This window comes from Felis catus, chromosome A1 (genome assembly GCF_018350175.1).
Source record: "Felis catus isolate Fca126 chromosome A1, F.catus_Fca126_mat1.0, whole genome shotgun sequence".
Classification (NCBI taxonomy): domain Eukaryota; kingdom Metazoa; phylum Chordata; class Mammalia; order Carnivora; family Felidae; genus Felis; species Felis catus.
The window spans coordinates 204,538,402-204,546,161 of record NC_058368.1 but is presented as its reverse complement, the minus strand read 5'-3'; the positions used below and the strand labels follow the sequence as shown (position 1 = coordinate 204,546,161).

Genomic DNA, 7,760 nt, shown 5'->3' with positions numbered 1-7,760 from the left:
TGAGAAACAGTGCCCGCCGGGTCGTGGGCGGTGCTGCCACAGAGCCTGTGCACAATCCGGGCTGTGACAGACAAACCGCCGGCTCCGAGCTACTGGCCAAAGTGGCAAGGGGACGGCCGGGAAGGGCGACCACCGGAAGGCCGGCACAGGCCTTCCTGGGCAGAGGAAGGGACGGCACCCAACGACCCTGAACTTTGGGCGGAGTTCAAGTGGTGGCGCGAAATCCCCGAGTTATCTGGTGGGCGCTGCTCGCGAAAGTGGTGACGAGAAACAGGCTGCTGGGTACCGGCGCGGAGCTATCCCCCCCCCCCCCCCCGAGGAACACCTGGCTGGGCTCATGCACAGGTGCTGCCCCTTGACCCCCCACCCCCACCCCGATTTTCCGGCTGCCAGTGGGGCCGGGAACGGAACACCCCGCAAAGCGAAAGGATGGGCGACACCGGCGAAACACACCCAGCTCCGCGCCGAGCAGAGCCACCTCCACCGGGAAAGCGCCAGCCCGGCTCTGCCAGAAACTGTGACCGCACATCATGGGCCATGCACCTAGTGGAGGGGAGGCTGGCACCTGCCAACGCTGGAAGGAGCAAGGGCCAGCAGAGAGCACTGATCAGTGCAGGGGCCCGAGAGTTGGTCTCAGGGAAGGAAGATGTGCCTTCCCAATCCCCTGCTTGGATGGGTACTCCCAGGGGAAATAAGGAGAAACTGAGGCTGAGATCCCTCAACGGAGCTGCCTGAGCGACCTGCAGTTCCCTAGAAGGAGTGGTGCTGGGACACTCCCTGTGCCAGCACAGCAAATGGCTGTGGTGGAGCCAAAGATGAACATCCCTCCTCCCAGAGCAACTGTGGTGCCGGGAGGAACCAGCGGTTCTGAGCATTCTGGCAGCTCTAGTGGGAAACCCTTGGTTCTGAATCCGGGTTGCTGTAGCCCATAAACTAGCACCGGGTGCTACACCTGAAAAGTGGTACAAGCACTACCGCTTCCACTGTCCGTTCCCAAATCAAAAGCACTGGGTGGAAGGAAATCGTCGTTTTGTTGTTTGTTTTGTTTCGTTTGTGGCAGAAGCAGTCCCCACTCCCTCCCCAGTAACACCCTACCCATCTAATGTTTCCTTGTTCGGGAATACACAGGCAAAGCCCTGCTGGGAGTTATGGAGACTCAGGGTTCCTGGCCACTTAATCTCTGGACAACCAGCTTCTAAACTTAGGAGCCTAAAACTAGATTCTGTCAGCCACAGCACCCTTCTGCTGGCCCTCCACTTCCACATAATAGCCCTCTACCTCCTCTGACCTTCCCCAGCTTGATTCCATTACCAACCTTGTCCCTTTCCCTAACCACCAGGCCTAGCAGCCACTCCAGGTTCTACCCCAGGAATTGGCGACTCCCTGGGGCTTGTCCCACCTTCCCAGGACAATTTCCTCTATGCCACTCTGGTAGTCCAGTGGGACAATAAAATTTCAGTCTTTTTTTTTTTTTTTTTTTTTGCCCCTATTAGATACCAGGGCCCAGGTCACTGTCATTCCATGAAATCCCTCTCAGTTCCCAAAAGGAAAGTCCTTATCCTTATAGGGAATTGCTGACAAAACAATCAAAGGTGTATAAACCCATTGGGATGTAGCTATTGGGACCATTCACTTCAAATGGCCTCCTCTGGTGGTGGCCCCCTGGCGCTTTCTTTCCTAACTATAAGCACGGATGCCTTGACAGGATGCCATGCTCTTGTTCTTCCTAACTGGCCTGCCAAATGGATGCCTTGACCACTCCTCTCTAGTCAAGACAGTTAACACTCCCCAGTACGACTTAAACAAAGCACTGAAGGCCTATCCCATTATTAAAGATATGCTTCAGCCAAGAGTCATGGGGGGCCTGGGTGGCTCAGTCGGTTAAGTGGACTCTTGCTTTCCACTCAGGTCATGATCTCAAGGGTTCATAAGTTCCAGCCCCATATCCGGCTCTGCATGGTTGCTTGAGATTCTCTCTTTCTCTCCCCCCTCCTCCACGTATGCACACACACTCTCTCTCTCAAAAATAATATATAAACTTTTTAAAAAATTTTTTAATTTTTTAAATATTTTTTAAAATTTTATTTATTTTTTTAAACTTACATCCAAATTAGTTAGCATATAGTGAAACAATGATTTCAGGAGTAGATTCCTTAGTGCCCCTTACCCATTTAGCCCATACCCCTCCCACCACCCCTCCAGTAACCCTCGGTTTGTTCTCCATATTTATGAGTCTCTTCTGTTTTGTCCCCCTCCCTGTTTTTGTATTCTTTTTGTTTCCCTTCGCTTATGCTCATCTGTTTTGTCTCTTAAAGTCCTCATATGAGTGAAGCCATATGATTTTTGTCTTTCTCTGACTAATTTCACTTAGCATAATACCCTCCAGTTCCGTCCACGTAGCTGCAAATGGCAAGATTTTATTCTTTTTGATTGCCGAGTCATACTCCATTGTGTATATATATACCACATCTTCTTTATCCATTCATCCATCGATGGCCATTTGGGCTCTTTCCATACTTTGGCTATTGTTGATAGTGCTGCTATAAACACGGGGGTGCATGTGTCCCTTCGAAACAGCACACCTGTGTCCCTTGGATAAAAGCCTAGTAGTGCAATTGCTGGGTGGTAGGGTAGGTCTATTTTTAGTTTTTTGAGGAACCTCCATACTGTTTTCCAGAGTGGCTGCACCAGCTTGCATTCCCAATCTTTATTTATTTTTGAGAGAGAGACAGAGTGTGAGCAGGGGAGGAGCAGAGAGAGAGGGAGACACAGAATCTGAAGCAGGCTCCAGGCCCTGAGCTGTCAGCACAGAGCCCAACGCGGGGCTCGAACTCACAAACCGTGAGATCCTGACCTGAGGCGAACTTGGATGCTTAACCAACTGAGCCACCCAGGCACCCCTAAACTTTTTAAATTAAAAAAAAAGTCATTATTCCCAAAGCTCCCCCCTTTCAATAGCCCCACAGGCTGGTATTAAGCCAACCACTAATGCATGACACCTCACCGTTGACTATCTATCCAAACCTCACTGCTTAGGTTCCTTGATTTAGGCTCCAATTCCTAATATTATAGAACTGATTATAGGACATAGAACAGGCCCAAAGAACATCCTTCACAGTCACTGACCTAGCTAGTATGTTCTGTTTTGTTCCCACTGTGTACGAGTCCCAGGCCCAATTTTCTTTCACTTTTTAAGGGACTCGGTATACATTTTCTTAGCTCCCACTGGGATATTTTTAAACAGTCCTGCAATTGCACATCACCTCTGCTAGCAGGTTTGATAGGATGTAAGTACCTTACAATTGGAAAGATGCCATATGGGCATTATATTGATGACATTATATGAGGACAAAATGATATAATTCCCTCTGAGGAGGCAGTACAGGCATATTTGCACATCCTCACAGACACATTTACACAGGCCCAGTTTTATCTGTCAAGTTTCTAGGCATCATCTAGTCCTTTCATCGCAGAAAAACTAAAAGTTACCCAGATATGTTAATGCTATCTGGGAAAACTGAAAAAAGAATATGCTTCTAGAAATTATGAAATGTATTGATAAATTTGCAAATTTAAAAAATGCTGCTATAGCACTCAGTTCACAATTGCTTACTTAGTTTTCACTAGAAATTAAGGTGATTTAAATAATATATGCAATTCAAACTACTGGAAATAATAAGGGAAGCATCTTCATGTGCCAAAAAAGTAGGATGTGTTTCAATAAGAGAAGATGTGAGGAAAGGAGGTACATTTTTTTCTTAAGGGAAAAGAAAGTAATTTTGTCTCCAAGTGAGGGTGTTTAAAGAAGAAAAACAGGAAAAAATTGGAATGCAGAAAAGAAAGTTTGTAGAAGGATTATAGATAAGGAATTTTAATGTTTAATTTATTTTTAGAGCAAGAGACAGAGCTTGAGTGGGGTAGGAGCAGAGAGAGAGGGAGACACAGAATCTGAAGCAGGCTCCAGGCTCTGAGCTGTCAGCACCGTAGAAAAGGAATCTTTGAAAAGGAGTTGTAATGTGTAGTCAAACTAAGATTAAAATTAATTTACTTAAAAATGAGTTTTAATATCAAAAGTAAACTGGTGCGAAATTAAAATTTTGTTTTCTCTCTGTTAAAAGGACAGTTTTCTTGGGATTTATTGTATGATTATGATATACTGTGTAAAGTTTCTTTACCTTTTTTATGATAAATTACTTTTATTACATTATATTTGGTAGTCACACTCAATCAACAAAGTCAACAGAAACTTGTAAATATTGTGCTAAATAACACACTCTATGTACATACATTTTCAGTACAGTAACGTTAAAATACTCCATTTCTTTTATTCATATACCTTTGCAAAGTGAGGAATAAATAAAGATACAAACACAGAGGGGTACCTGGGTGGCTCACTCAGTTAAGTAGCCAACTCTTGATTTCAGCTCAGGTCATGCTCTCATAGTTCTTGAGATCAAGTCCTGAGCCCTGCGCTGTCAGCACAGAGCCAGTTTGCAATTCTCTCTCTCCCTCTCTCTCTGCCCTTCCCCACTCTCAAAATAAATAAATAAACATTAGAAAAAAAAGATACAAACACAGAAAAACGTCTTATCTTGAGCTGGTAAGAGTAACAGAAGTTACAATTATATTTATTGATAAGCCAATGATTGACCCTGACACTAGCAACACATAACTAAAAAGTAGCCCTTGTTCAGAAAAGTGTGGTAGACGGTTCATGGAAGTGATACCGTGTGGTCTCCACAGTGGTCTATTTGAGGTGATTTTTTTTTTTAATGGCTAAACTGGATTACTAACTCATAATAAAATATAACTAGTCAAATTTAAACCATGATCAAAATGGGTCTACACATGCCTTTCAAAGCCCTGCTGGTCACAGGCAGGAGGGGACTGCTTGCTGCACATTGTGCACACCTGCCTGTGACTTTCAATATGTTCTTCAAATTTGCTCTGATTATAGTTGGGAGGGAACATTAATTCGCAGAGGGGACCCTTCTTGTGAACATCAAAGCTGGAATCAAAGCAAAAGCCTGTCCTGCGCCCATGTGCCCATGTAAATGCTTGACTTGGAGGGTCAGGAGCAGTGGGCACACTCTCATCTTCTTTCTTGTCCTCAGATCTTCTAAACCATCAGGCCGACTAAGGTATCTGGCAGGCTGGCTGCAAAGACCATCATCTTCAGTCCTCAAGTGGGCTCTCACAGGTACCCTTCAGATTTCATCTGGGTAAAAAGCACCATCTGTGGGGTGCCTGGGTGGCTCTGTTAAGAGTCAGATTTCTGCTCAGGGCATGATCTCAGGGGTTCCTGAGTTGGAGCCCTGCACGTGCTCCATGATGCCAGCACAGAGGCTGCTTTGGATCCCCTGTTTCTCCTCTCTCTCTGCCCTCCCCCACTTGCTCTCTCTCTCTCAAACATAAAATACATTTTTTTTAAAAAAAGCACCATCTGCTCCATCTCTGGTTTCCTGTGTTGCACAAGGATGAACATATTGCAGAACGGGTTGTATATTCAGCACTGCAGCAACATGACCATTTTGCTCTGAGCATATGTTGAGACACTGTGAAATCTTCTGAGAACCCTGGAAATTCTGACCTTCCGTTTCCTTTCTGCTTGATTTTCTAGAGTTCTTTCAAGTTCCTTGCTCCTGGAAAGGTTTTCCAAATGTGAAGTTAGACCATCTATTTCCTTGTCTCTCTCTCAAGTTTGTCATTGTCCTGTACTTCAACCACTGCTGGTTTTACGTTTCCAGCAATCTTCACTTGTTCTATTTTGACTCCACTTTTGCAAGTTCATCAGCATATTTATTGCATTTTGTTTTCTCATCCTGCAAGAGTAGTTTACATTTATTATATTTTTGTCTTGTCAGCAATGTCCTTGGTCATTTCACAGACTTGCCCCTTTGTTACAAGGGCAGAAACTGTCTCAGCTGCAGACAGCGATGGCTTTTACATCTACAGTAGAGCCAGCAGTAGCTGGGTCTGTGTTTATTGAGGCATCCTTTACTTTCTGCCGATTCCCAATTTTCATGGTGAATACGCTGTTGCTACTGGCTGATTGGTCTGAAAGTGTATTTATTTGTTTGGGGCCCCTCTGGCATTCCTTGAATTATCTTTGTAATTAATGATCTGCTGCCATCTGAAGATGATGTTTCAAATTTTCCACTTCTCTTCTCATATCGTGCACCCATGTATCAGTCTCTTCCTGATCTCTTTTCGCAGCATTTAGTTGATGTCCTGCCACAGCATCAGCTACCTGCTTTTTGACTTTCTCACCTTCCAGCTGTGCAGCATGCAGCTCTGCCATTGTTTGATCTCCCACATTCACAGCATCACTACGTTCTTTGGCCAGAAAGACCATTTCTTGCCCAGTTGCCTGAATCTGTTCCTCTGCTTTACAAAGTTGCTCCTTTAAAAGCAAACAAACAAACCACACACACACACACACACACACACACACACCCCGTATCTTCCTTACTTGAGGTTATAAACAAGAAAGCCCTTTGCAGATTTTCCTTTTCAGCCAAACAGAACTGCAGCCTTCCAATATCTTCTTGGCAATAAGTAATCATGCTTTTTTTCTTAAGTTGTTGTTTTTTTTAATTTAAGTAATCTCTATACCCAACATGGGGCTCAAACTCACAACCCAGAGATCAAGAGGTGCATGTTCCCCTGGCTGAGTCAGCCAGGAGCCTGACTAATCATGCTTTCTTTGTTCCCATCTAAATTCTTTAACGTCTGGACCTCTGACACGGCTTGGTATTTTATATTTCAGTATTCTTCAAAGGTACCTTAATAAAGTTCCTTCTCATCCTTTTCCATCTTCAACTAATGTTCCAGTTGTTCTCTTTCATATCATGCCTTCCTGAGTTTGTCCTTTAAACTGCCTCATGCAAAAAAAAATAAAAATAAAAAAATAAACTGCCTCATGCAGTTTCTTTTCAATTGCTTTCTGTGTCACTGACACAATATCTTCCTCAAGCTGGAGAGCTTTGCATGTAACATCACTGTATCTCTTCTTAAACCCTTCATTTTCCATTTCTAACTTTGTGATACTTCAACAAGACCCTCTTGCTCAGATTGCAATTAGTTGGTCACATCTTTCTTTCTCATGGTTACCTTCTCTTTGCATTCTTCCAACTTGTTCTGCAAGTTGTGCTGGTTCTTTTTCCAGAACATCAATGAAATGTAAGAGTTCTTTTTCTTTCATGGTTTTCTCAATTTTCAACTCGAGAAGGCCAACTTTTGTGGTCACCACTAACATGTCAGAATTTCCTTCCTCTTCCATAGTAAGTAACTCTTCAGCTGGAGAAGTTCTCAACTGGAAAGGTGTACTTGCTCCACGAATTTCACCCTAATGGGTAACATAACAGAACTAATAAAATGCTCCATCATCATTTGGAAGGCAATATCCTTGAAATGCAAATACACAATTAACGGTGGTTCCTTCTACATAATGTTCAGGCATACAAGGCCATAACAATGTGTGATAATCACAAGCAGTACTCCATCCGACCTTGAATATATCAACCCAATCTTTTGGATGTAGATGGACATATGGAGTTACGGTGCAATGACATTCCAGGTGTGAATTAGGAAGATAACTCTTGGGCACATATTTTTTTTAATGTTTATTTATTTGAGACAGAGAGAGACAGAGCATGAGTGGGGGAGGGGCAGAGAGAGAGGGAGACACAGAATCCAAAGCAGGCTCCAGGCTCTGAGCTGTCAGCACAGAGCCCAACGTGGGGCTCAAACTCACAGAC

At 44.0% G+C, this 7,760-nt stretch overlaps 2 pseudogenes; both read right to left on the bottom strand.

Moving 5' to 3' along the window:
* Window positions 1–5,676: 5,676 nt before the first annotated feature.
* On the bottom strand, window positions 5,677–6,475 carry LOC101092993 (annotated as a pseudogene).
* On the bottom strand, window positions 6,474–7,618 carry LOC109491372 (annotated as a pseudogene).
* Window positions 7,619–7,760: the final 142 nt, after the last annotated feature.